The sequence below is a fragment of the Brachyhypopomus gauderio genome, chromosome 5, assembly GCF_052324685.1.
Source record: "Brachyhypopomus gauderio isolate BG-103 chromosome 5, BGAUD_0.2, whole genome shotgun sequence".
Lineage (NCBI taxonomy): Eukaryota > Metazoa > Chordata > Actinopteri > Gymnotiformes > Hypopomidae > Brachyhypopomus > Brachyhypopomus gauderio.
In genome coordinates, this window is record NC_135215.1 from 13,022,844 (window position 1) to 13,048,354 (window position 25,511).

Below are 25,511 nucleotides of genomic sequence, written 5' to 3' on the forward strand. Positions count from 1 at the left end.
AAACTTATCAAGCGTTTCATCAGCTATTTACAAAGAAACAGTTTGGCATCAGTTAACATGGTAAAATAAGGTGTAATTTTGATGATTTATAAAGAAACACACATTTTGTGAACTAAAGTTCTTTCATAAAATTTGTAAATACATAACTAAAATGCTTGAGCATCTTAAGAAAAATGCTCAGCCCATTCGAAACAAAGGTTTAATGTCAGCATAGTTCTATGCACCTACCATTTTAATATGCAGAATTTCAAGCATATCCTTATTGTGTAACATTGTAGTAACATTCCAACCTTATTACAATTTGCTTCAGAATAACTCAATGTATTGCGTTAGAAATAAAGACAATGGTAAAGTTTGATAACTGCTGTGAACAACACAAGACTAAAGTAAACTGTCAGCATGAGTTTGTAGCCAATGCAGATGCTTCTGCCATTACTGCTACTGCAGTATCAAACACATGACCGTATCATTAATGCACCTGCACTACATCTGGTAGACCACCAGAGGTCACCCTTGCCAGAGTACTAACAGTATAATAAGAACGCACCTGTCCAGCATCTAGCTAATCAGACTTTGTAGAAAGTATTGCTAGCTATGGCATACTGAGCCTTCTGTTTCTTGTTTGTTTTTTGTACATTTTCTTGAACGTCCCATGACTGCTCCAGTCATACGAGTCAGCACCTGCAGGATGGCTGTGTTGTCCAGGAACTGCTTTTAATTAAACCTACAGCCAGTCCTCGACTTTGTTGTCGGAGATTACTAGCTGTCGTCTCAGTATGATGCTCTTATGGAAGCATTCTACCCTCTCGACATCTTTGAACCCCTGTACTTCTGTGATCTTTTGGATGTATTCACAAGAAATTCTGTTCACAGCTCTGGTCAAGACGTCACTGAAAACTGAGCAGGAAGGAGTAAAGTTTCTTTTGATGAGTGATTATTCACTCAGACCGCCCAAAGTAAATCTGACTGCATGCATTCTGACTGCATTCAAGTTAATCAGTTTGATTTCAGGAAAAGTATTGGAGCAGTAAAACTGATCTCTCTATTTCTTCTGGTGTAGATCCTGTAAAGGAAGCAACTTTCTCAATGCTAACAAGTCCCTTGGTAAATATATTTTCGTTTTCATTATCTGTTCAATTAATAAATTATCAATATATATTAATATATTGTTGAAATGAATATACTTAAAATATATGATAATTTGGTTAGGATTTGCTCTTGTTGATACCTTAGCTACCAAGCTAGCATAAATTTAATTTAAAGATTTTAAAACCGCACAATCATATGTCTTCACATTCTCTCTGGCTGTGTTCGAAATAGCCTACTACATACTACTGGCGTACTGTTTGGCCCCTATGCAGTATGCAAATAAAAGTTATTTTTCCAGTATGTGAAACATCCCCGAATGACATACTACTTTTGCAAAATATTCCAGTACATGAACAGAGCTATCTTCATGGTGTACTGCATCCCATCATGCAACGCTACATTCACGTGACCCCATATTATGCTTTGCTTTTGTCGCATACTGGACCAGTATGCAGTTTCCAGTATATACTGAGTGCAGTATGCATTATCCAGTATGTAGTATTTCAAACACAGCCACAGTCACGTTACAGCCCTGGGCCACTGGCGTAGGGGAGGGGCACGCAAGGCACGCACTGCGGGGGGGCCCCGAACACGGGTGGGCCCCGCCTTAGGACGAGTTTGTTGTTTAGTCATCCTGGTTGATGTTAATGTTTTCCCCCACGCTTAAGCCTGGTTTATACTTGAGGGTCTGCGCGGCGAAAATGACGTAATCGCTGTGGCTCCGCCCGTGCTCGAGGGCCTCGCGCGCTGTCGATTCGCGAGGTCGTGCACCTCTCGAATTTTGTAACTTCGCACGCACGCCGCGCTTCAGCGTGATGAACAAAGTCATGTTTGCAGGGTTCATACACCTTAACAAGGTGGAATTAAAGCATTTGTACATCACTTTCAAGGTCCATTTCAATATTTCCCAACACGTTAAACTTGATGATGAAGCTCGATGAAGACATCCTCCAGAAAAATGGGACACTCGCTATTGTTTACATTGACTCATAAGGATTCCTCCAATTTCTTCCACATTACGTCACATTGCACACCATCTCTTCTTCTGGGAGGGCAACGTAGGCCTCTTGTTTCTACATTACATATTCTGTATAATTACCTAACACTACACTACTTCAGTCTGGTAAAGTAATTGCTTCAAAATGTTTTGGTCCGAGTCTTCACTTTCATCAAAACCACATGCAAGATAAACAGCTTTTATCAACATCCACATAAAAACAAGATAAAAATGAAACAAATATCCAAAATGTTCATTGGAATGCTTGAAAATCTTGCTCTTTAAGATGTGCATCGGCAAATGACCTTCTGTTAGGAGTCTTCCCTCCATTAAAGTAGCCCACGAGTTTTGTCCCTGTTCACTGATGGTGCCCAAGACCTGGCAGCCACGGCTCCGCTCACCCCTACTGGGGAGCACAGAGCAGACACCATCTCATTATCCTCCCTGATGATGGCTAGTAGAGCAGAGACTCCAAATGAAGCCTCTAATTTGAAACACACACACTGAGGAGCTGCTCCCCATAAACGCCCCGCTGCAGTGTCGCATAGCTTGCACCTCATGCTGGTCCATTTTGAGGGTCATTTAATGTTTGTATGCTTATTTGTGCCAATTTTTCTTTACATTGTAATGTATAATTTACTTATTATTGTTATTATTTTTTACTTCAACATAAACAGTTGGTAACACAACTCATTAAAATATATGTGCTTCTTCTCTCCTTCTTTCTTTCCTTCTACCCCTCTCTCTCTCTCTTTCTCTTTCTCTCTCTCTCTCCTCACTCTACCCTCTTTCTCAACCTTGACCACATGTTTACTAGATTTAAAGTGTATGAGAGGTAAATTATTTTCTGCAAAAGTGATTTTCTGCAAAAAGTTCCACCTATTGTCCTTATGGGAAGTGTATGATCATCTTCCTTTTAAACTTTCATTTTAAATGTGGCAAATTATTCAGTTTATTTCATATAATTTGGTACTTTTGTACTGATGTAGAAGCGATGAAACGATGTGCTCACTGGCACATAAACAGATGCTTTTGTAACTTTCCGCTGTTGATTCTTCAGTGTAGACCAACTGTTGCGGTCAGAACAGTGGCCTGTCCACCCGTTATGTAGTGAACAACCACGCTGAAGAATGGCCTTTCCCTAAAGTGGAGAAATGGCGACTGAGGCCCACTCTACTTATCTTGGTGGGAGTTTGTTCCAACTTCTTGGAAATCTAAGCACAGATCATCTGTGAATGTAGGCTTACCCCTACCTTCTGTGTCTTCATATGATCAGAACTTCTGTGGATGTAGGCTTACTCAATTCTTCTGTGTCTTCATATGATCAGATCATCTGTGGCTGTAAGCTTACTCCATTCTTCTGTGTCTTCATATGATCAGATCATCTGTGGCTGTAAGCTTACTCCATTCTTCTGTGTCTTCATATGATCAGATCATCTGTGGATGTAGGCTTACTCAATTCTTCTGTGTCGTCATATGAATTCAGACACACATCTGAAACAGATCGGGGCTCTGTTTGGGCCATCACATCACTTCCAGGACTCTTTGTTAATCTTTTCACTGAAGATGGTTCTTAATGATATTGGCTGTATGTTTGGGTTTGTTGTTCTGCTGAAAAATACATTTTGAGCCATTTAAACACCTCCATGATGATATAGCATGATGGATAAGTGTCTGCCTGTATTTTAGACTGAAGTCAAGTAGTTTTATTGTCAATTCTGCATATGTACAGGACATACAGATAATTGAAATTACGTACTCTCCTTCCCAAGTTCCAGCACAAAAACAACACAAAAGTACACTGAGAATTTAAAATAATAAAATTATAAATAATAAGTGAATGATGACAATAACTATACGAGGTCACAGAGTAGACATATGTTTGACAAGAGACACAAAACGGGACAATAGTGCAATACAAGAGTAGTGGTAAGATGGGGGATTAAGAGGGAATAACAGTACCAGTATAACAGCATGTGTAAACAATAGTGTAATATAGTAGCTTATGGCTGGTAAGTGAGCAAGTGAGTGCAGTTCTTTTAAGGACACAGTGGTAAGGGGAATTAAAGAAGGTAAGAAAGTGCAATGTGAGCAGTAGTGCATGTATGAGGTGTGTGAGTGCATAACAGTTCTTGAAAAGTACTGTTACCAAGTTTCAGTACTGTGTTGATCAGGATGCTGTATGAGTGTGTGCTGGGGTTAGGAGGGGGGTAAAGCTGGGAGAGTGTTCAGTATCCTCACAGCCTGGTGTATGTAGCTGTCCTTCAGTCTGGTGGTTCTAGCCCTGAGATTCCGCAGTCTCCTCCCTGATGGCAGCAGGCTGAAGAAACTGTGTAGTGGGTGGGTTGGATCTCCTGCCAGGCGGAGGGCTTTCCGTGTGAGGCGGGAGCTGAATAAGTCCAGAAGGGAGGGGAGAGAGATGCCAACAATCTTCTCAGCTGTGCTCACGATGTGCTGGAGGGTCCTGCGGCAGGATGCTGCAGTGAGACAGCTGGTCAGGATGCTCTCGATGGCCCCACTGTAGAAGGTGCTCATGATGGGGGTTGGGGCACCGGCTCTTCTTAGTTTGCGGAGAAAGTAGAGCCGCTGATTAGCCTTCCTGGCTAATGATGCTGAGTTGGTGGTCCAGAAGAGGTCCTCTATGACACACACACCCAGGAACTTGGTGCTGCTCACCCTCTCCACAGCAGTACCGTTGATGAACAGGGGAGTGTGCTGTGTGCGAGTTCTCCTGAAGTCCACAACAATCTCCTTGGTCTTGGTTGTGTTTGCACCAGGAGACCAGGCGGCTCACCTCGCTCCTGTAGTGTGTCTCATCGTTGTCGCTGATGAGACCCACCACCGTTGTGTCATCCACAAACTTGATGAAGAGATTGGAGGGGTGCTCCGGTGTGCAGTCGTGGGTCAGCAGAGTGAACAGAAGGGGGCTCAGCACACATCCTTGGGGAGCCCCTGTGTTCAGTGTGATTATGTTGGATGTGTTACTGCCAACCCGCACTGCCTGTGGTCTTCTGGTCAGGAAGTCTAGCAGCCAGTTGCACAGTGATGTGCTCAGCCCAAGACTGTCCAGTTTCTGAATGAGCTGTTGCAAGATTGTATTGAATGCCGAACTGAAGTCAAGGAACAGCATTCTGACGTAGGTGTCCTTCCTGTCCAGGTGTATAAGGGCTGAGTGTAGAGCAGTGGAGATGGCATCATCGGTCCAGCGATTAGACCGATATGCAAACTGGTAGGGGTCCAGGAAGCGGGGGAGGGAAGACCTGATGTGGTGCATGACTAGCCGTTCAAAGGACTTCATAGGGATTGAGAGTAGTGCAACCGGCCGGTAGTCATTGAAGCAGGATGGCAATGCCTTCTTTGGGACAGGGATTATGGTGGTGACTTTGACACAGGCGGGAACCACCACCTGACTCAGAGAGGTGTTATAGATGTCCATAAAGACCTCTGCGAATTCCCAGGCACAGTCCTTCAGCACATGACCAGGAATTTTGTCAGGCCCAGGAGCTTTTCGAGCTTTGATCTTGCTGAAAGCTCTCCACACTGTGTCCGGAGACAGCGTCAGCACCTGGTCACCAGGAGGAGTGATGGATTTTTGGGCAGATGTCTTGTTAAGTGGTTCAAACCATGCAAAGAATCCGTTCAGGTCATTTGGCAGAGAGATGGTGCTGTCACAGGTCTGTGGAGGGGTTTTTTAGCCCATGATGGCCTGAATTTCCTGCCAAAGATTCCGTGTGTCTCTGCAGTCACTGAAGCGTTGAAATATCATCTTGGAGTTCTGCCTCTTCACTTCCCTGATGCCATAGGACAGGTTGGCCCCAGCTGCCTTCAGGCCTTCCTGGTCTCCTGCTGTGAAGGCAGCATTTCTGGCCTTCAGGAGCCTGTGGACCTCTCCTGTCAGCCATGGCTTCTGATTAGCGCGGTCTTGAGGTCAGTTACATCATCAATGCACTTTGTGATTTAGGCCAAGTTTTTGTGTACTCCTGTATGTCTGTGGTGGAGTTGTGAGTAGCAGCCTCTCTAAACATGTTCCAGTCTGTCGTGCTGAAACAGTCCTGAAGTGCCTGAAGTGGTTTGGTGACTTTAACCAGTGGTCTGTAGGCTTGCATTTGCATAATGGTGAGGTGATCAGAAGCACCAAGGTGGGGGAGGGGGAGGCATTGTAGGCTCTTCTACTAGTGGTGAAGACCTGGTCCAGTGTGTTGTTACCACGGGTTGGGAAGTCTATGTATTTAAATAGACCAGAAAACACTCTTTGGATCTGCGTGGTTAAAATCTCCAGCCAGGATGAGAAAAGCATCCAGGTGTGCTGTCTGCTGTTCACTGATGTGCTGGTACAGTTCATTTAGTGCCTCACTCCTGATGATGTTGGAGCTCGGAGGGAGATAGACCGCAGCGATCAGCACGGCTGAGAAATCTCTTGGTAGATGGAAAGGTCTGCACTTTATAACAGAATTTGCAAATCACAACAGTGTTACGACACCAAGCATCGCTAATGTAAACACAGAGCCCGCTGCCATGGGTCTTACCACCTGCAGTGAGAGATCAGTCCGCCTGATCAAATGTTAGCCGCTCGAGCTGAACGGCATGATCCGGGACGCAGTTGTTAAGTAAGGGTTCTGTGAACACACAAACACAACTGTCTCTCACGGACTTCTGAGTTGACTGAAGTAAGCGTATGTAGTCCAGTTGAGCATACGTTGGCCAGAATCATGGAGGGGATAGCTGGCTTGTGTGGGCTAGCCAGTAGCCTCGCTTGGAAACCTCCGTGCTTACCCCGTCTCTGCCTCCTATCCTGCCGCTTGTGGTGCTTCCACGGTGGGCGAGATGCCGTGGCGGAGGGGGTCGGTGGGGGTGCCAATGACCTGAGCAAGCCGCAGACTCGCAGCTCTTTGCGGAATTCTTGGTTGGATTCCAAAAGTGGGTTTCTACCAGCTTCAAGCAGAAACTCACGGCTGTATGTGTATGAGACATGAACACATGACAAGGACTAACAAAAACACTGCGACTCACGAGACAAAAAACACGAAAATGCGGATTCCTCGGGAGAGAGAGAAGCCGCTGCGTGTGCATGCGCTGCCATCTTTTAGTTGGCGTTGGGAATCTATTAGAGCATTGGGGACAGCAAACTTACAAAAAACCTCCGCCATGCTTCGCTGTTGAACCTCCACCATGCTTCACTGTTGAACCTCCACCATGCTTCACTGTTGAACCTCCAACATGTTTCACTGTTGAACCTCCACCATGTTTCACTGATCATTTACAGAGGGTCAGGCAGTTATAATTCAGCGCAATACCAGTTTCAAATGACAGTATAATTGACCAATCATATCTTCCTTCTTAGTCTTCTTCTTCTTCTTCTTTCTGCAATTCCTGTTTAGGGGTCACCACAGTGGATCAAACTCCTCCATCTGGCCCTGTCCTGAGTGTCCTCCACTGACACACCAGCCACTCTCATATCCTCTACCACTGCATCAATTAACCTACTCTTAGGTCTACCTCTCCTCCTCTTGCCTGGAAGTTCCATCCTCAAGACCCTCCTACCAATATACCTCTCCTCCCTCCTCTGTACATGTCCAAACCATCTCAATCTCGCTTCTCTAACTTTATCTCCAAAACATGCTACATGTGCTGATCCTCTAATAAACTAATTTCTGATCCTATCCTTCCTCGTCACTCCAAATGAGAATCTCAACATCTTCATCCCAGACACCTCCATCTCCCTCACCTGTCTCTTTGTCAGTGCCACTGTCTCCAGTCCATACAACGTAGCAGGTCTCACTACTGTCCTATAGATCTTTCCTTTCATTCTAGCCGACACCCTTCTATCACACATCACGCCAGACACTTTATGCCATCCACACCACCCTGCCTGCACTCTCTTCTTTACCTCTCTTTCACTTCCTCCATTACTCTGTACCCTCGACCCTAAGTAGGTAAACTCGTCAACCTTCACCAAATCAACTCCTTGTAACTGGACCTGTCCACCGTCTGCCCTCTCATTCACACACATGTACTCTGTTTTACTCCTGCTCACTTTCATTCCCCTGCTCTCCAAAGCATATCTCCATCTTTCCAAGCTCACCTCCACCTGCTCCCTACTCTCACTACAGATCACAATGTCATCAGCAAACATCATAGTCCAAAGGGACTCCTGCCTAACCTCGTCCGTCAGTCTGTCCATGACAATTGCGAACAGGAAGGGACTCAGGGCTGATCCCTGATGTAGTCCTACCCCAACTTTAAACCCATCTGTTATTCCTACCGCACATCTCACTGCTGTCACACTGTTCGCATACATATCCTGCACTACCATTACATACTTTTCTGCTACTCCTGACTTCCTCATACAATACCACAGCTCCTGTCTCGGTACTCTATCATAAGCTTTCTCTAAGTCAACAAACACACAATGTAACTCCTTCTGTCCTTCCTTATACTTCTCCATTAACACTCAAAGCAAACATAGCATCTGTGGTGCACTTAGCTGGCATGAAACCATACTGCTGCTCACAGATCTCTACCTCTCCTCTAAGCTACTCTTTTCCAGATTTTCAGGCTGTGACTGATCAACTTTGTTCCCCTGTAATTACTACAGCTCTGAACGTCACCCTTATTCTTGAAAACCGGCACCATTATGCTTCGTCTCCACTCCTCCAGCATCTTCTGACCTTCCAAGATTCTGTTAAATAACCCAGTCAAAAACTCCACTGCTGTCTCTCCCAAACATTTCCATGCCTCCACTGGAATATCATCCAGTGCAACTGCCTTACCACACTTCATTCTCCGAATTGCAGCCCTTACTTACTCCTTGCTCACCTGAGGCACTTCCTCATTCACAACCTCTACCTCTTCTAACCTTCTTTCCCTTTCATTCTCTTGATTAATCAGTTCCTCAAAATGCTCCTTCCACCTTCCCAAGACACTCTCCTCACCAGACAACACAATTTCCATCTTTATCCTTTATCATCCTAACCTGCTGCACATCCTGCCCATCACGGTTTCTCTGTCTGGCCAATCTGTACAGATCTTTTTCCCCTTCCTTAGTGTCCTCATACAGCTTGCTATATGCCTTCTCTTTAGCTTCTGCCACTGCTCTCTTTGCCTTACGACACATCTCCTTGTACCTCTATCTACTTTCTTCATCTCGCTGAAAATCCCCATTCTTTTTAGCCAACCGCTTTCCTTTCAAACTTTTCCTGAACTTCCTCATTCTACCACCACGACTCCTTGTCCATCTTCCTCTGTCCTGAGGTCACACCAAGTACCTTCCTAGCCACATCCCTCACTGCATTTGAAGTCTCATCCCAGGTATCCAGAACACCACCTCCATTACCCAGTACCTGCCTCATCTCATCCCTGAATTTTACATCACGGTCCTCATCCTTTAACTTCTACCACCTGATCTTAGGTTCCGCTCTCACTCTCTTCCTCTTCTTCACCTCCAAAACTATCCTACATATCACCATCCTATGCTGTTTAGCTACACTCTCCCCTGGTAACTCCTTGCAATCACTAATCTCTTTCAGGTTTCGTCTCCTACAGAGGATATAGTCGACCTGTGTGCATCTTCCCCCACTCATATACCTTACCCTGTGCTCTTCCTTTTTCTTAAAGTAAGTGTTAACTACAGCCATCTTTATCCTTTTAGCAAAATCTACCACCATTTGTCATTTACAGCATTTGGCAAACGCCCTTATCCAGAGCGACTTACATTTTATCTCATTTTTATACAAGTGAGCAATTGAGGGTTAAGGGCCTTGCTCAGGGGCACCTCAGTCATGGCCTCAGGTCTGGGAATCGAACCCACGACCCTCTGGCCTGGCGGCTAAGGAATATTGTCCTTCCATATTCCTTACATTAACACCATATCTACCCAACACCTCCTCATCACCACTGTTCCCTCCACCAACATGTCCATTTAAATCTGCTCCAATAACCACTCTCTTCTTTAGGAACCTGCAAAACAACTTCATCTAACTCTCTCCAGAATTCTTCTTTCTCCTCCACATCACAACCTACCTGAGGAGCATAAGTACTGATTACATTCATCATCACCCCATCAATCTCTAACTTTACACAGATCACCCTGTCACTTACTCTCTTTACCTCCACTACACTCTTACTGAACTCATCCTTCAGGATTACCCCTACTCCATTTCTCTTCCTGTCTACACAATGATAGAATAGTTTGAAGCCACCACCAATGCTCCTGGCCTTGCTCCCCTTCCACTTGGTCTCCTGTACACACAGTATATCTATCTTCCTCCTAACTCTCAGCTAACTCTCTCCCTTTACTAGTGGCAGTCGTTGTTAACCCGGGCCTCGACCGCAGTTTTTACACCGGATGCCCTTCCTGACGCAACCATCCCTATTTATCCTGGCTTGGGACCGGCACTAAAATACACTGGTGTGTGCACCCTAGTGGCTAGGTTATATCTTCAATCTAAGTGGGCGGGCTTAACTGTATGATAATTTCCGCCTGCTGTGGCGACGCTAGCTGTCGTTAGCGTACCACCGCTAGCTAGTTTAGATTCATTCCTTTGATGCCCTCGTGCGCATCGTTTATATATTCCGCTTCCGAGGAACATGGAGCTGTGGAACCTTATTTTGTTGGAACCTTATTTTGCTTAAGAAGTTATCTAGTACAGATGTTATTGTTTATTGCGTTTCTAAAGCTGCACTGTCGTCTCAGTTTTTTCTTTATTGCAGTTCATTATGAGAGGAAACCATTTTTTTGGGGAGCGGGAAGGCGGGGGGGTAGGGTTAGCAGGCCCAGGTTTAATGGTCACGGTTCGCTACTGAAACACACCCGCTATCATTTTTCTGCACCTCCGTTCCTGTTTCCATTATGCATAGTTGAGATTCTTGGTTTACACACAGAATGCATTGGTCTAGGCTCGCATTACGATACAAATGAGTGGAAGAATATTTATGCAAATGCACCAGTATTCCTGCTCGCTCTAACATTCTCAGAGTAGGCCCTGAAAAAACACTACTTCAGCAGACCATAATTAGAATGCAGTATAATGAAGTATATGCATATATTGATGGTGTAATTGTTAATATTTGTTCAATTTTAAACATCATTCATTACATCTGTTCACTACTAGCAATTCTATCAAAAATCTCTAGAGGGCAGTGTTGGGTTTCCGCGGCTGGTTCATGACTCAGGAAGTGCACTTCCACAGTCTCAGTGCCTTTGCTTTGCAATATTCTAAGAAAATGTGATTTTTTTTACTGGACACACCGATTAAAATATATAGATGAATAAAGAAGCAAAGCTGGATAGATAAAGTGCAGTGCCTGTGAAAGACTGCAATTGTATAGGCTACATGCCAGATTTACATAGACATTTTTTTTCCCTTATCATTTTTACCTGACCATGTGTTTCTCCTGAGGTGTCCGGACAGTGTGTTTTTGTGTGTGTACGCGTACATGTGCCTGTGTGTGTGACTATCATTAGGATCTCTCATTTTTTGGTGTGCTGAATCTGTTTTTATAATGAAACCAGAGGCAGATGGATTCTGTATGCTTTGGGAGTCACCTCCACCTTCAGGAGAAATTCTGCTGTCATTGACAGACGTATACATTGGAAAAGGATATTGTGTGTGTGTGTGTGTGTGTGTGTGTGTGTGTGTGTGTGTGGTAGATAGACTGGCTATGAGTATAGTGCTTGTATAGATGTTATCGGATGATGAGGCAGGATATGGAGAAGATGGCTTGAGATATGCTGTCCGCAACCCCCCACCCCCACCCTCTTCAACACACACACACACACACACACACACACACACACACACACACACACACAATGCAGAACTCCCTTATCATCCTGCTGAATGTTCCCTGTCCTCACTCTTGGCTATCGCACCATTTTCAAATGTCAGAAATACATCAGTGAAAATAGCTCAAGGACTTATTTACAAAATGTTTACATCGTTTAAGGCCTAAAACTACTTGCTTCTGCAATGACAGCAACATTTTTACTGAATTTGTTGAAGTGCAATCTTATAGATTTTTGATGCGGGTGCTCTTGCATTTGGTTAGTGTATTATTTAAGAAAATTTATTTCATATTATTTATTATTTTATAAAGTGCTGATGCTGCCTTGAGAAAATACCTAATTCTTGTTGTTTGTTTTTACATGTTTTGCTTAATGGCCTTTTGCAAATCTTTCTGCTTTCTTCTTTTTGCTTTAGACAGTGTCTTTAGGTCATTATGTGAAGCTTTGCTGTAGCTATAAACACAGCAGAAAGAGGAGCCTTATCTTAAGTAGAAGTAGTCAGTCTAAGTCAGTAGTCAGTAGTCTTATGGGCAGTCATGGTCCTGTGGTAGGGAACTGGTCTTGTGACTGGAGGGTTGTGGGTTCGATTCACAGGCCTGAAGCCATGAATGAGGTGCCATTGAGCAAGGCACCTATCCCCAACTGCTCCCTGGGCGACGAGCTAGGACTACCAACCACTCTGGGAATGTGTGCACCACAGCCGCCTAGTAAGCACTAGTGTGTGTGTTTGTGTGTGTTCTAATTGCACAGATGGGTGCAAAAATCACAATTGACAAATATGGCACATTTCACATTTTAAAGGAATTCCTGTTGTGACAACAGCAATGGAGCATCACCTGTGACACCACAGATTGGAAGACAGCTGACTGCCATGCATGTGTCCATGGGTATCCATGGCTACATGAGGGGTGCAGAAAAGTTTGCCTGTTCTCCAGGATTCAAAGCTGTAATACAGTAGAAACGCACTTCTCCACTTCTGTAGAGATGTAGGATGGAAAACCTTTGTGTTGGGGGGGTTTTCCACATACACTATTGAGAATCCCTGGAATTTTCCCACTGTATATGCCAAAGTTGTTTCTGACACCTCACTTCCCTCTAGGAAACCTTGGGCAGCTGCTGTCTGGAAGCTCCAGAGAGAGGAGGCATGGTGTTTGATTTATTATACTCTCCCTGTCAATATGTGATCCACAAGAGAGAAGAATCATGAGAATTTCTTCACCTAAACCAATGAGATGACACCACATGCTATTGAATGCTGCCAGACACTGGACACCAGAGACGACATCAGGATGGAAGGACTGAGTTTACATTATACACATTCCTCAAAGTCCATGCAAAGCATTACTCACCGATCACACCTGCTGTGTACACAGCGCTCTAACACACCTACCAACTCACCAACCCCTAACTTGTTCATCATCTTGGCTTTCCATCTGGATATATCAGTGTGTAAGAGACGGTCACGGACCTCAGGGATCTCAACAAACGTGCACCTAGGACATGGGTTAAAGTTATCCGTCACTACGACGGATTTCCGTCATTTGATTTTTTGGGGGAAAAAATCCGTCAAATCATAATTGTGGCCGAAATATGATTCTCACTGGCGCTCATCAGCGCTGGATGGATGACGGCGGTGTCATTTGATTGACTTGCGGTTCATTCCGCCTTCAGATTTGCGGATGTTACGTAGAAAAGTTTTTACCCCCCTCCTGCCTGGCGTGATCGTAGCGCGCGACTCTGTACATCTGCGCGAACGGCGGAGGCTACTTGCTGCGTCACATTCTTTTTGCAGTGTAGTCCGAAGCAATATGTGGTAGTATAAAGAAACACCCCTCAAAACAGGGGAATTAACATTTACCTGACCAATTGTAATGTTGCATTAGTGCTGGAATTTAGGCTAAAGTACTTTAAAATGCTTGAAAATGTAACTACTTCGTTTCACAACAAATATCTGTCTGACTGAACAGTTATTACGTTAACAAATACGAGTCTTTTGTAATTCCAGGACGAAACATGAGAGAACGTGAAGTCGTTAAGATTGGGCGTTTTGAAAATAAACCACCATTAAATAATGTGATAAAAAGCGAATTATTTCGAATCATTTCGAGTATATGTATAAATATTTAACTTAAATTTAACGTTGAGAACGCGTTGAAATGGACCTTGAAAGTGACGTACAAGTGCTTTAATTCCACCTTATAAAGGTGTATGAACCCGGCAAACATGACTTGGTTCACTGCGCTGAAGCGCTGTGCGCGCGAAGTTACAAAACTGCGAGGCTCTCGCGCACGGGTGGAGCCACCGCGATTACGTCATTTTCGGCGTGCGGACCCTCGCGCTGCTCACGCCACTCGTGCTGCGTCAAGTATAAAGGCTTAAACCAGGCTTAACATGGATGGTGTTGTTCTGTTTGTATTTAAAAGCTCTATCCAGTGGTGTTAATTTTTTGTAACATACCTACTTAAAGCATGTAATCTTACGGCTTATGTTTTTGCGATGGCGAATCTGATAAAAACAAGAGAGCTTCATACCTCTCACCAGGATTCACTAAATTTGACTTGATCTTTAAATAATTTTCTGGAAGAGGACCCCCAGATAACTCCATTATATAAACATTTATGTACATTTATTGCTCAGGTGTTCATTCTCTCTTCTCTCCTTACACAGGCTGTTTAGATAAATATACTTTATAAATGTGTTTATTGTGTAGAATTAGGCAAAAGAGGCCGTGTCCCAACTACACCACATTTTCAGTAATTGCTGGCATTGTCTTTTGCCAGGAAAAATATTTCAGTCAAATGAAAATTTCTTGCTTTAACCCATGACCTAGGAGGACCCACTGATCCTATGGGATTAGGATATATGAGACTCAGGTCAGTGGCGATTACAATTAGGAGTCTTTTTGAACTGTCGGCTTGTGCCAAATCTGGTTCATGCAGTCCACGTCCCGAAGACCAGCACCCACACCTAGCTCACTTCTTATCCCTGTACATCTGTTCTGGATCAATAACGATGTCTCTATCCTAAGCTTAATATGCTCTGGAACTGCTGGGAATTATATTGATCCGTACATGGAGCAAGTACATGTCCAACTATGCAACCGGCCACTATTCATTCACACAGTTAATGGCTGTCCGCTGGGTTTAGGAAAGGTCAAAGAACTAACCCATCCTCTGGAACTGCATGCTGGGATGCCACAATCGACTATTTTCCTTCTTTCAGTTGGCTCTCTTAAAAAGCTCTAAAACAACCTGGACCCAACAACTTCTGTGTTAGGTGTAGAGGTGGCCATCCCTGAGTGTGGCTGTGTATCCCTATGCAATCTGCTGTTTAGGTCAAGTATCCATGCCTGCTCCAAGCAGGCATCCTTCAAGAGATTTCATGACAGTTCATCCAGTCCTTGTCACTGTGGAGACCTTCTCTAAATCCTGCTGTCTTCTGCCACTTCCAGGTCTTCCCAACGCCAACAGAAACATCCACCACACCTTCTACCATTTCAGGCTGCCAGTGGATACAACAGCTGACCGAGGTGGCCAATTTACATCATCGATCTAAAGGGCACTTGTGAAGCGTCAGAGTGTCAGTGCAAGTCTCATGTAAGGTCATCACTGTCCAATGGCCAATGGCCAGGTGGGGAGACTAAACAAGGAAATAGGTGCCATTACCTCTGTAGTTACTGTGGAGACTGGCAGGGTGACTACCACACACACACACACAGTCAACAAACCGCATCAAAGGTTTCTTTGCCTTGTCTGAGAGCCCTAAGCTCCTGAATTCATTTATATAACAGGTTCTCTAAAGCTTCAAAGTATGACTATCATTTTAAAACAATACAGTAACCAAATAATCACACACACACCTCTTTGGTCAAGGCATTTACTGTCACAACATGATTACCAAATTCTCCTCTGAATAAGAAACATTTCTCATTCATTTTGTTCAGAATTATTATTTTAGCACAATCATTTAGAAATGGACTGTAAGTTATACTTCTTGTTATTGTGACATGCCTTTTATGATGTCGGAGAGCAATTTTTAAGCTGACCAACTGGGAATCAGGTTATTACCGAGTAGGGTAATGACACAGACATGTCAACATTATTTTACATTAGTGTGTGTTTGTGTCTTCGCATCTGAGTACATTTTATGCCCAATAAGAAGACAATTCATACATATGGTATATTGTTTTCAAATTTAAAAGATACACATAAACAAGACTCATTCATAAATGCTTATCTGTTTTCTAATTAAACAATGCAATAATACCAGCTCATTGCTTTTCCTCCCTCTCTCTCTCTCTCTCTCTCTCTCTCTCTCTCTCTCTCTCTCTCTCTCTCTCTCTCTCTCTCTCTCTCTCTCTCTCTCTCTCTCTGGATTTACACAAGCTAATTAAAGGAGGTATAATGAGTTATCCTTGTTACCACGGTAATTCTGTAACTCGGATCTCAAAGTTGAACTGTAGAGTGACCATGACACATGCTGCACAGGACGATCATGTATATATGTGTTTGGGTTTGTGTGTGTATATGTGTTTGGGTATGTGTGCATATTCATATTTGAATAGAAGTTGATTCTGGATTAATAGAGATTCTGAATCAACTGATGAAAGACATCTGTCCAAAATGTCCTGTTTATCTGGAACTTGTAGTGTGCTTCACTACACACACACACACACACACACTAATGCAAAGTGCCTGTTGAAAGGTTAAAAGGCATTCTGGTCTTCATTAGGGCTAAGCTAACAATACAGATTAATTAAACAGCTTAGAAACGATAGATTCAACCACAGCTCTAACAGCTGCGTATTTAAAAAAATGAAAGCAGAGCAGATGTAACAATCACACACCCTCACACACAAATACATAAACACACAAATACATAAACCCACATATACCAATCAAGCGCACACACACACACTGAGATGAATGTTATTCAGAAAAATGCTGGCAACTTTGATGATGCTTGACTCGTCTCCTCTGAGCTGGGAGGCATCATGGACTGATGGGGAGATGGCCGTCTCAGACGGCCCTGACAGGCACACACCACAGGGCTTCCTTTGACTCAGACAAGCTGGTGAACCAGATAGGGCCTTAACCCCAGGTTCTTAATATCTTATATTCACACACATAACCACACACATATACACAAAGTTATGCCAAATATGTTAGCTAGGGGAACTGAGGTATTTGCTTTCTTATTTAGCTTTCTTGGCTTTCTTAGCTTTCTTGGCTGGATAACCTTGGGTTAAATTGGGATTTACTCAACACTTTACAGTTTTTTGCAGACGCTAAGACCCATTTTCTGAAACTATGTCTCTTTTGTTGAAATTTAACACACAGCAGCCAGTGCTACACATCCAACAGACAAAACATCTCACACTTTTGGAAAAAGCACACACTCAACCAAAACTCTTGCAACTCTTGCCAAAACCATATTATTGCATCTAAATGCTGCACAAAAATATCAGATGATTAGCCTTTTCACATATATACAAACTGAAGTGACAAATAGAAAACGCTACTACCATGTGTTTGAGTGTTTAGTTTGTGGTCTGCTGTGAGGGTCTGTCAGAGGTCTCACATATACATGAATATTCACAAATATTGAATATTCTGCATATTCAGTACTTTTACAACATAAAGTAAACCACAATTACAAGGGGAAGGGTTTTCTTTTTTGGTTTTGCATGAACACTACAGTAACATATGCTGTATATACTGAACTCATGGACAATAAAATCAACAAAATAAGAAAAACAAAATAACCTCAAGCTTCCTCCATCACCTGCTGAATGTATTTACACTGGTGGGGTTGGCGACCACCTCCATGCCAAAAAGAACTCAACAGTAATGGTGAGTTTGGTGGAGGTGAATCACAACAAATCGTGGCTGTTCAGTGAAACAGTTTGTACTTGAGCAGCCCGGTGCAAACTTGGACTGTTCTGGTTCATCCCCCAAGTGTTGGAGAATGAGTATGTTGTGTTCTGTGTTGAAGAAGGTGATGATGTGCACAGTGTTGAAGGGACCAAGAGTGGCATGATGCTGAATGGCAAATTCATAGCGCAGTTGTTTCACACTGTCACTGGCCCAGTCCGGATAGACTCACTGAATGGATGTTGCTGATGGTGACGTTGTCAGTAATGATGTGCTGTTGTAGTTGTCAGAAACGTATGCAATTGTTTTCTCTGACCAAACTGACGATGGTCTCTTTCTGTTCTGTGGTGGATAGCTGCCATCATCCCCCACCAAGGAGTAGTCTAGTACATGACGTAGTATGTATAGAGGATAGGTGTACTTATATATTCTCATTTTGAAATGTCTGGATGATGCTACAGTGTAGCAACACAGATAAGGTTGGACCCTTTGCCTCCAGAAAACCCAACGCATGCTTGACCACATGGTCAACCAGAGTGGCTCTGATCTCATAATGTTATGGTTGCTCATACTCTTCCTCATTCTCGTAATCTTCATCATCATCTCTATGCAATATTGAACTCCAGTGATGTGCACACACCAAGATTTGCAACTTCTGGCTTCTTTATAGGGATTAGGCTTTGATTTCTAAAGATTTGTAAAAATTAGCAAAATCTTTTTTATTTAAAACTCATGTGACAGTAGCAGGGGTTGAGATGTGAGGGAGAATCAGAGTGGCTTTTATCTCCATAATATATAAAAAAAAAAAAAAGCGTTGTAACCTGTGAGGACTGGGTATGAATTTTGGTAAGGCAGAAAATGAGCTTAAGGTTTAGTGCACCAGGTCAATAGATAGGCTACATGGGTTAGTTGTTTCAAAAATTTTGCTATAAGGACCACTTTTTGTGTCTTAGCAGCTGCAAAAAAACTGTAAACAGCCACTAAGAGACTAGAGACTAGATTCAGTTCTGTATTCAACATTTCTAAATTCAGTATGCCTGTACTGATTCAGAAAGGGAGCTTTGGTGGAAACAGCAGGTTGTGGTTCAGTAGACAGCAGCTCTCTGGCCCATATGTAGCCCAAGCTCTTTGGAAAATGTGGCCTTATGATGGTGCCAGTGTTGTCTCTTCACTAGATGAAACCTTTCACTAGAGCAGCTGTCAGAGCGATGGAGCCCAAATCCACCATGACGAAAGAAAAGGCAAAAACAAAGAATAGAGAGCTGCAGCCCTGTTAAAGGCAACATCTGTGTCCCATCAGTGTAGAGCAGAGTGACCAGGGAGACAGAGCAGCGGGAGAGCCCAGGGTGAGTCGGGGGGGATCAGAAACACACGGAGGTGTATAGCAGGAGAGGGGAAGACTGTGAAAAGGGCAGCGGGGCAGGTAATTACTCTGTGGACAGGTGCCTTGGCTCGCTGATGGAATACCCTGACATAAATGTGGCAGGAATGAGAAGGCAAAGATGGCGTGATTCCGAAGCCTCGTGTAGTCTGAGGTGAGGTGAAGAGACGCGGGTGGAAGACCGAGACAGGTGGCGGTCCGGCCCTGGGGCCCAGGAGAGAGTGATGCTTCTTCTACAGCAGATGAAAGACTGTGGATACCATTCAGTGTTACAGACATGAAGGCAGGAAAGGCCAACCTGTTAGGGCCGGGGGAAAATGCATGGTGCAGAGTTCACACACACACACACACACACAAAAATACTTTTGTAAACTTTGTCGACTAGTTTACGAATAGCCTAAGGCTGTTCATCTTTGCTGCACTCTGTACTCTATGTGCATGACTAATTCAGTAAAACCTTTGATTGACAGCTGAACAGTTCCAGGAGATTTCTAACAGCTGGTCCATCCTTTCACACCCTACGGGTGCAATTGCAGTACTGATGACAGGGAAGGTGCCAGACACAACTGTTCATGGTGCTAATATAGCCACTTCATATAGATAAAGATGAATTAGTTGGTATTCAGCGAAAGTTTCAACAGTGCAAGTCTGTGAGCATGTGAATGCTTGTGTGTGTGTGTGTGTGTGTGTGTGTGTGTGTGTGTGTGTGTGTGTGTGTCCTTGCTATGTAGTAAAATAATGTATGCCTGCTTGTTTATTTTAAAGACATTACATGACACTCTCTGGCATGTTTGCTATAGTTTGCTTACAATTCACACTCAAATGTGAAAGAAATAGAAACATTCACAGCACTGCTGACATATTGCAAACATATTGTGTACATTTCTATGCAGTTACATACAGTACTGTTACTATACTCTGATGAAACATACACAATTTACTCTGATGAAACAAGATGATACCTCACGGTGAACTTTTGAAATTTATAACAAACTCATGCAGATATTTGCACAGAGGACAGACACACAAATATAAAAATGATCACCAACTGTACTAAGGAAAACACACAGACACGTGTGTGTAAATACAGCTGTAACCCATATGCATGCATAGAAACCCATCCATGAGTCCTATAGCAGAGGTGGAGTATTTCATGGTAGAGAAGATTGAAGATATAACACATGAATGACGTTTACTGCAATTTCAGTGCATCTTGAAGTATTGATAATTTACATCTGCCGTGCAAGCCATTACTTTACTCTCTCTCTCTCTCTCTCTCTCTCTCTCTCTCTCTCTCTCTTTCTCTCTCTTTCTCTCTCACATACACACTGCATACAAACATCTATTTTTTCCAAAATGATGATGACAGACTATTACAAAAAATCCTCTGTGGATTAACACCTTGCTATAAGAGTGAGAGAGAGAGAGAGAGAGAGAGATAAACTGTCAATAAGGGTTTTTGCATAGAGAACTGGTCATTAATACTGATGAAGAAACAGGACTGGTGAGAAGAACACAGAATAAATGAATGTCAAGGGAGACTTCAGTACCCTTCCCACCTGTGACTACCACAAAACCCGTCAGACAGTAGCCGACAGAACCAGAGGGGAGGAAATCCCTGGAAGATTGTAGAATTAGAGGAGACAAAAACCCCTTAGGATTTTGTCAAACTACACACACAGACAGACACACACACACACACAGAAACATGGCAAGAACAAGCACTGTCACACAAGCACCTTCCAAACAAGCTAATCTTCTTAGGAAGATCATTAGAGTAATCACAGTCTCAGTATAATCAATCTGTCTCATTCACTCTCCCTGTGTCAGTCTGAAAGGCATTCTTGCAATTTGGAACATATGTCCCAAACTGGGAGGATTTCCTTTGCTTTCGTAAAAGCCAGCAGTCCTTCTCTCACACTGCTGTAATCTCCATCCCTGGAGGATTTGGAATGGTATAATTGCGGTTGTTCTACAACTGATCAAAAGTCAAGCCCAATCTCACAAACAATTTGCAGAAATTACAGCAACCCAAAGAAGGATTCTGTTTATTTCACATGGCAGAAACTGTAGAAAAAGCCCCAAACCACCAATATAAGATGAACGTTGTAAGTCTGATGAATCTGAAGGGTTAAACCTACACAGTAATGTAAAATGTGCATTTACCTTTATCCTGTAATGTAAATATAATGTAAATGTGCCATATTTTGTCAATTGTGATTTTTACACCGTAATCAAAATTTTTCCTCCGCTTTTAACCCATCTGTGCAGTTAGAACACACACACACACACTAGTGATTACTAGGGGGCTGTGGATCACACGTGTCCAGAGCAGTGGGCAGCCCTAGCCCGGCGCCCGGGGAGCAGTTGGGGTTAGGTGCCTTGCTCAAGGGCACCTCAGTCACGGCCTCAGGTCTGGGAATAGAACCCACGACCCTCCGGTCACAAGACCAGTTCCCTACCACCAGGCCATGACTGCCCCATGTGACATGTATTCCAGACACACATGCAGGCACAATGTACCGAGAACCAGATGGGGCACACAAGGTGTTTCCTTTATTTACTTAAACCAATAAAAATGAGTTATGAAATGTATTTATTGAAATAAAATAAAAGTGAAACAAGCTTAAAGGAGTTTATCTGGTTTCATTGTCAACAAGGTGCTGCTTAATGCTTGTTGCTGTTTCTGAGCGTGTTGCTATGTGTGGTGACCTCACTCTCTCACTCACACACACACACACGCACACACCCGATTTCTCTATTAGTTCGGTGTTTATTTGATTTTCTGCATGCTGCTCTGGAGTCAGTTAAACTCCACACTGATTTAATTCTTTGGACCTGAGCCTGAACTTAGCAGAGTGAACAAGAAAGTTTAACTCTCAGAGATTTGTGTGTGTGTGTGTGTGTGTGTGTGTGTGTGTGTGTGTGTGTGTGTGTGTGTGTGTGTGTGTGTGTGTGTGTGTGTGTGTGTGTGTGTATGCGCGCGCACACACAGGTGGGTGTTTGTATTTGTCAAGCTGACACAGCTAAAACAATATATCTCTGCATTTGACATATTTACAAGATAAGCAGAAATATGGAGTGTATCTGTATACATGTGCCAGTAGTGTTACAACTTGGAGCTTATAATGTAACACCTGATCTCAGTATCATAAATACTATAGCATAGGCCTTGTACATGATGGTCAAAAGTGCATTAGTGATATAAACACTTAGAGTAACACACTAACACAGTAACACTAACAGTTTTTACAATTAAATACCCAGAAGATAGGTTATTATTACTGCAGGTGAATCACAATGGGAAGATGTACACGCTTATTTAAAACTCATGTGACAGTAGCAGGGGGTGAGATGTGAGGGAGAATCAGAGTGGCTTTTATCTCCATAATATATAAAGACAATGAAGGGGCACTGCAGTGAGCTGACTACAAGTTAAGAAGAACAAACACACTGGCACACACACTTATCTTTTTATATGCTTTATTAACACAGTTCTGTTTAATAAATTTCAGATATACTAACATTGGTCTTCATGATGCACTAGAGATATGTTAACATGCTGTTTAATCTTTCATTTTGTTTGAATTGGTATCTAAATAAACGATAAATTATATTAAAATGACAAATTAGGAAATGTTGGTTGGTATGTTTCATAAATGCCCCGTGTGTGTGTGTGTGTGTGTGTGTGTGTGTGTGTGTGTGTGTGTGTGTGTGTGTGTGTGTGTGTGTGTGTGTGTGTGTGTGTGTGTGTGTATGATATAGATGACCATGCCTATAATGATTCCCATTATTATTATTATGTCTGCATGTTTACTATGTAATGTATTCCACTCTATCAGTCATGACAGTATGAATGCATGCTTATTTAATCTGCTCATATAATACCATTGAACATTCTGCTTCCTCATTAGTATCTGTACACATTCTGCTGTGGAGCTGCTGACTGGACTGATAAGATAAGGTCATTAATATGACACTAGTGACTTTAGTGATCATGGTGACAGTATGATCTTCTGCACCTGCTCTTTACACTCTAACTGTCCTTAAAGATAAACAGTTAAGGGTTTGTTGTGCATAATACTCCACACTGTGATTGGCCTGTGGACTGATGAGGACAGGGCATGGGGGAGGAGCCTCACTATCAATTACTGCCCCGTGCATTTGGACTGCCTGACTGTAATTTCCGCCGCATGTCTGATGGGCACGTGTGTTTTAATAACCAGGGTAATTTAGACACATTTTCAATCTTACCCTAATGAGACTTTGCTGTAGGGGCAATGCTGACGTGCATGGCGTAATGATGGAGATTCTGCATTCATAGAGAACTTTGTGGACTAAACATTTCATCGTAGGTCACGGCTCTAAAACTGCAGTCGACGGGCTCTGCCTGACCTGGAGCACTTAACGAGGGAAGATGAGAACTGGACCATGCAAGAAGAAGACTGAATGGCAGGTCAGGAGTTGAGAAGCTGGCTGAGGTCTCCTTCTCTCTCTCTCTCTCTCTCTCTCTCTCTCTCTCTCTCTCTCTCTCTCTCTCTTTCTCTCTATCTTTCTGTATCTGTTCCTCTTTCCTTATTTTTCTTGCTCATTCTCTGGTCATCCTGGCCATGCCACCCCCCTTTCAATCACTGGCCTATAGAATATGATTAAGGTGATTCAAGCATGAAGACAAATTGAAATATTAATCTCACACTCACAATAAAGGACCCATAATGTTTATTATCCTAATTATAATTTTACCGCTCCTTTATCACAGTGACAGTGATGGATTAAATGCCTTTGTTAGCCTAATTAATGAAAAGTGACAGAATGTGAGAGAGGGCTAGAAGGAGGGATCAGGACAGACGGAGCGAGAGAGAAAGAGAAGCAGAAAGAGCAAAAGAATAGATGAAAACAAACCTTGTACGTCAGTGCATGTCTTTCTTTGCTCTAACACAAAGTAATTACAAAGGCAACTGAATGAAGACATTGTAGTCTTCCTCTCGCTCTCCTCCACTCCCTATCTCCCTCTTTTCTTTCTTTTTCTCTCTCTTGATCTCTGAAGTCTAGTTCTGCTGTTAAGAAGAGTGTGAGAATGATAATGGTTGCCCCTAAACAGCATGTCAAGATGGCTGACACTGTGGTTCCTGTAGTGAGGCAGGAGAAAGAGAATAAGAGATGAGGAAATAACTACAGCTTCTCTGTGACAAGAATTTGAGAATTTGGGTCACTTCAGCCTCTTCCCTCTCCACCCCCACCTCCACTCCCACCTCCACTCCCACCTCCACTCCCACCTCCACCCCCACCTCCACTCCCACCTCCACTCCCCTCCTCTCCCCTCCCCTCCCCTCCTCTCCCCTCCCCTCCCCTCCTCTCCCCTCCACTCCCCTCCCCTCCTCTCCCCTCCCCTCCCCTCCACTCCCCTCCCCTCCACTCCCCTCCCCTCCTCTCCCCTCCCCTCCTCTCCACTCCCCTCCCCTCCACTCCCCTCCCCTCCTCTCCCCTCCACTCCCCTCCCCTCCTCTCCCCTCCCCTCCCCTCCACTCCCCTCCCCTCCACTCCCCTCCCCTCCTCTCCTTTCCCCTCCCCTCCCCTCCTCTCCCCTCCCCTCCCCTCCACTCCCCTCCCCTCCACTCCCCTCCCCTCCTCTCCTTTCCCCTCCCCTCCCCTCCTCTCCCCTCCCCTCCTCTCCCCTCACCTCCCCTCCCCTCACCTCCTCTCCCCTCCCCTCCCCTCCTCTCCCCTCCCCTCCTCTCCCCCACCTCCACCCCCACCTCCACTCCCACCTCCACCCCCACCTCCACTCCCACCTCCCCTCCCCTCCTCTCCTCTCCCCTCCCCTCCACTCCCCTCCCCTCCCCTCCTCTCCCCTCCACTCCCCTCCCCTCCCCTCACCTCTCCCCTCCCCTCCCCTCCTCTCCCCTCACCTCTCCCCTCCCCTCCCCTCCTCTCCCCTCACCTCACCTCTCCCCTCCTCTCCCCTCCCCTCCTCTCCCCTCCTCTCCCCTCCCCTCCTCTCCCCTCACCTCCCCTCCCCTCACCTCCTCTCCCCTCCCCTCACCTCACCTCTCCCCTCCCCTCCTCTCCCCTCCCCTCTCCCCTCCTCTCCCCTCCCCTCACCTCTCCCCTCCCCTCACCTCTCCTCTCCCCTCCCCTCCCCTCTCCTCCCTGGGTGAAGTTTGTTGTCTCCATGTCTTCTTTCCTCCCAAGTTGTTGTGGGTAGAGGGCTTTTCCTAATGCTTCTCCATTTTGGTTTCTGTAATGCGTTGAGAGACTTATGGGTCTGTGTTTCCTCTGACATTATCCTCTTGCACTATGAATATATCCACAGACCGAAAGCAAACGAGTTTTGCTTTTTACTTTTGTAGATCCTCTCTCTGTCTATCTGCCTGTCTCTTTCTTCCT

At 44.1% G+C, this 25,511-nt stretch overlaps 1 long non-coding RNA gene across 1 annotated transcript; it reads left to right on the forward strand.

Annotated features, from left to right (window-relative positions):
• Nucleotides 1-587: 587 nt before the first annotated feature.
• On the forward strand, nt 588-17,124 carry LOC143513822 (uncharacterized). Its single transcript, XR_013130679.1, has 3 exons — nt 588-956; nt 1,061-1,104; nt 15,322-17,124. It is a non-coding gene; the product is annotated as an uncharacterized LOC143513822 (long non-coding RNA).
• The last annotated feature ends 8,387 nt before the right edge of the window (nt 17,125-25,511 follow it).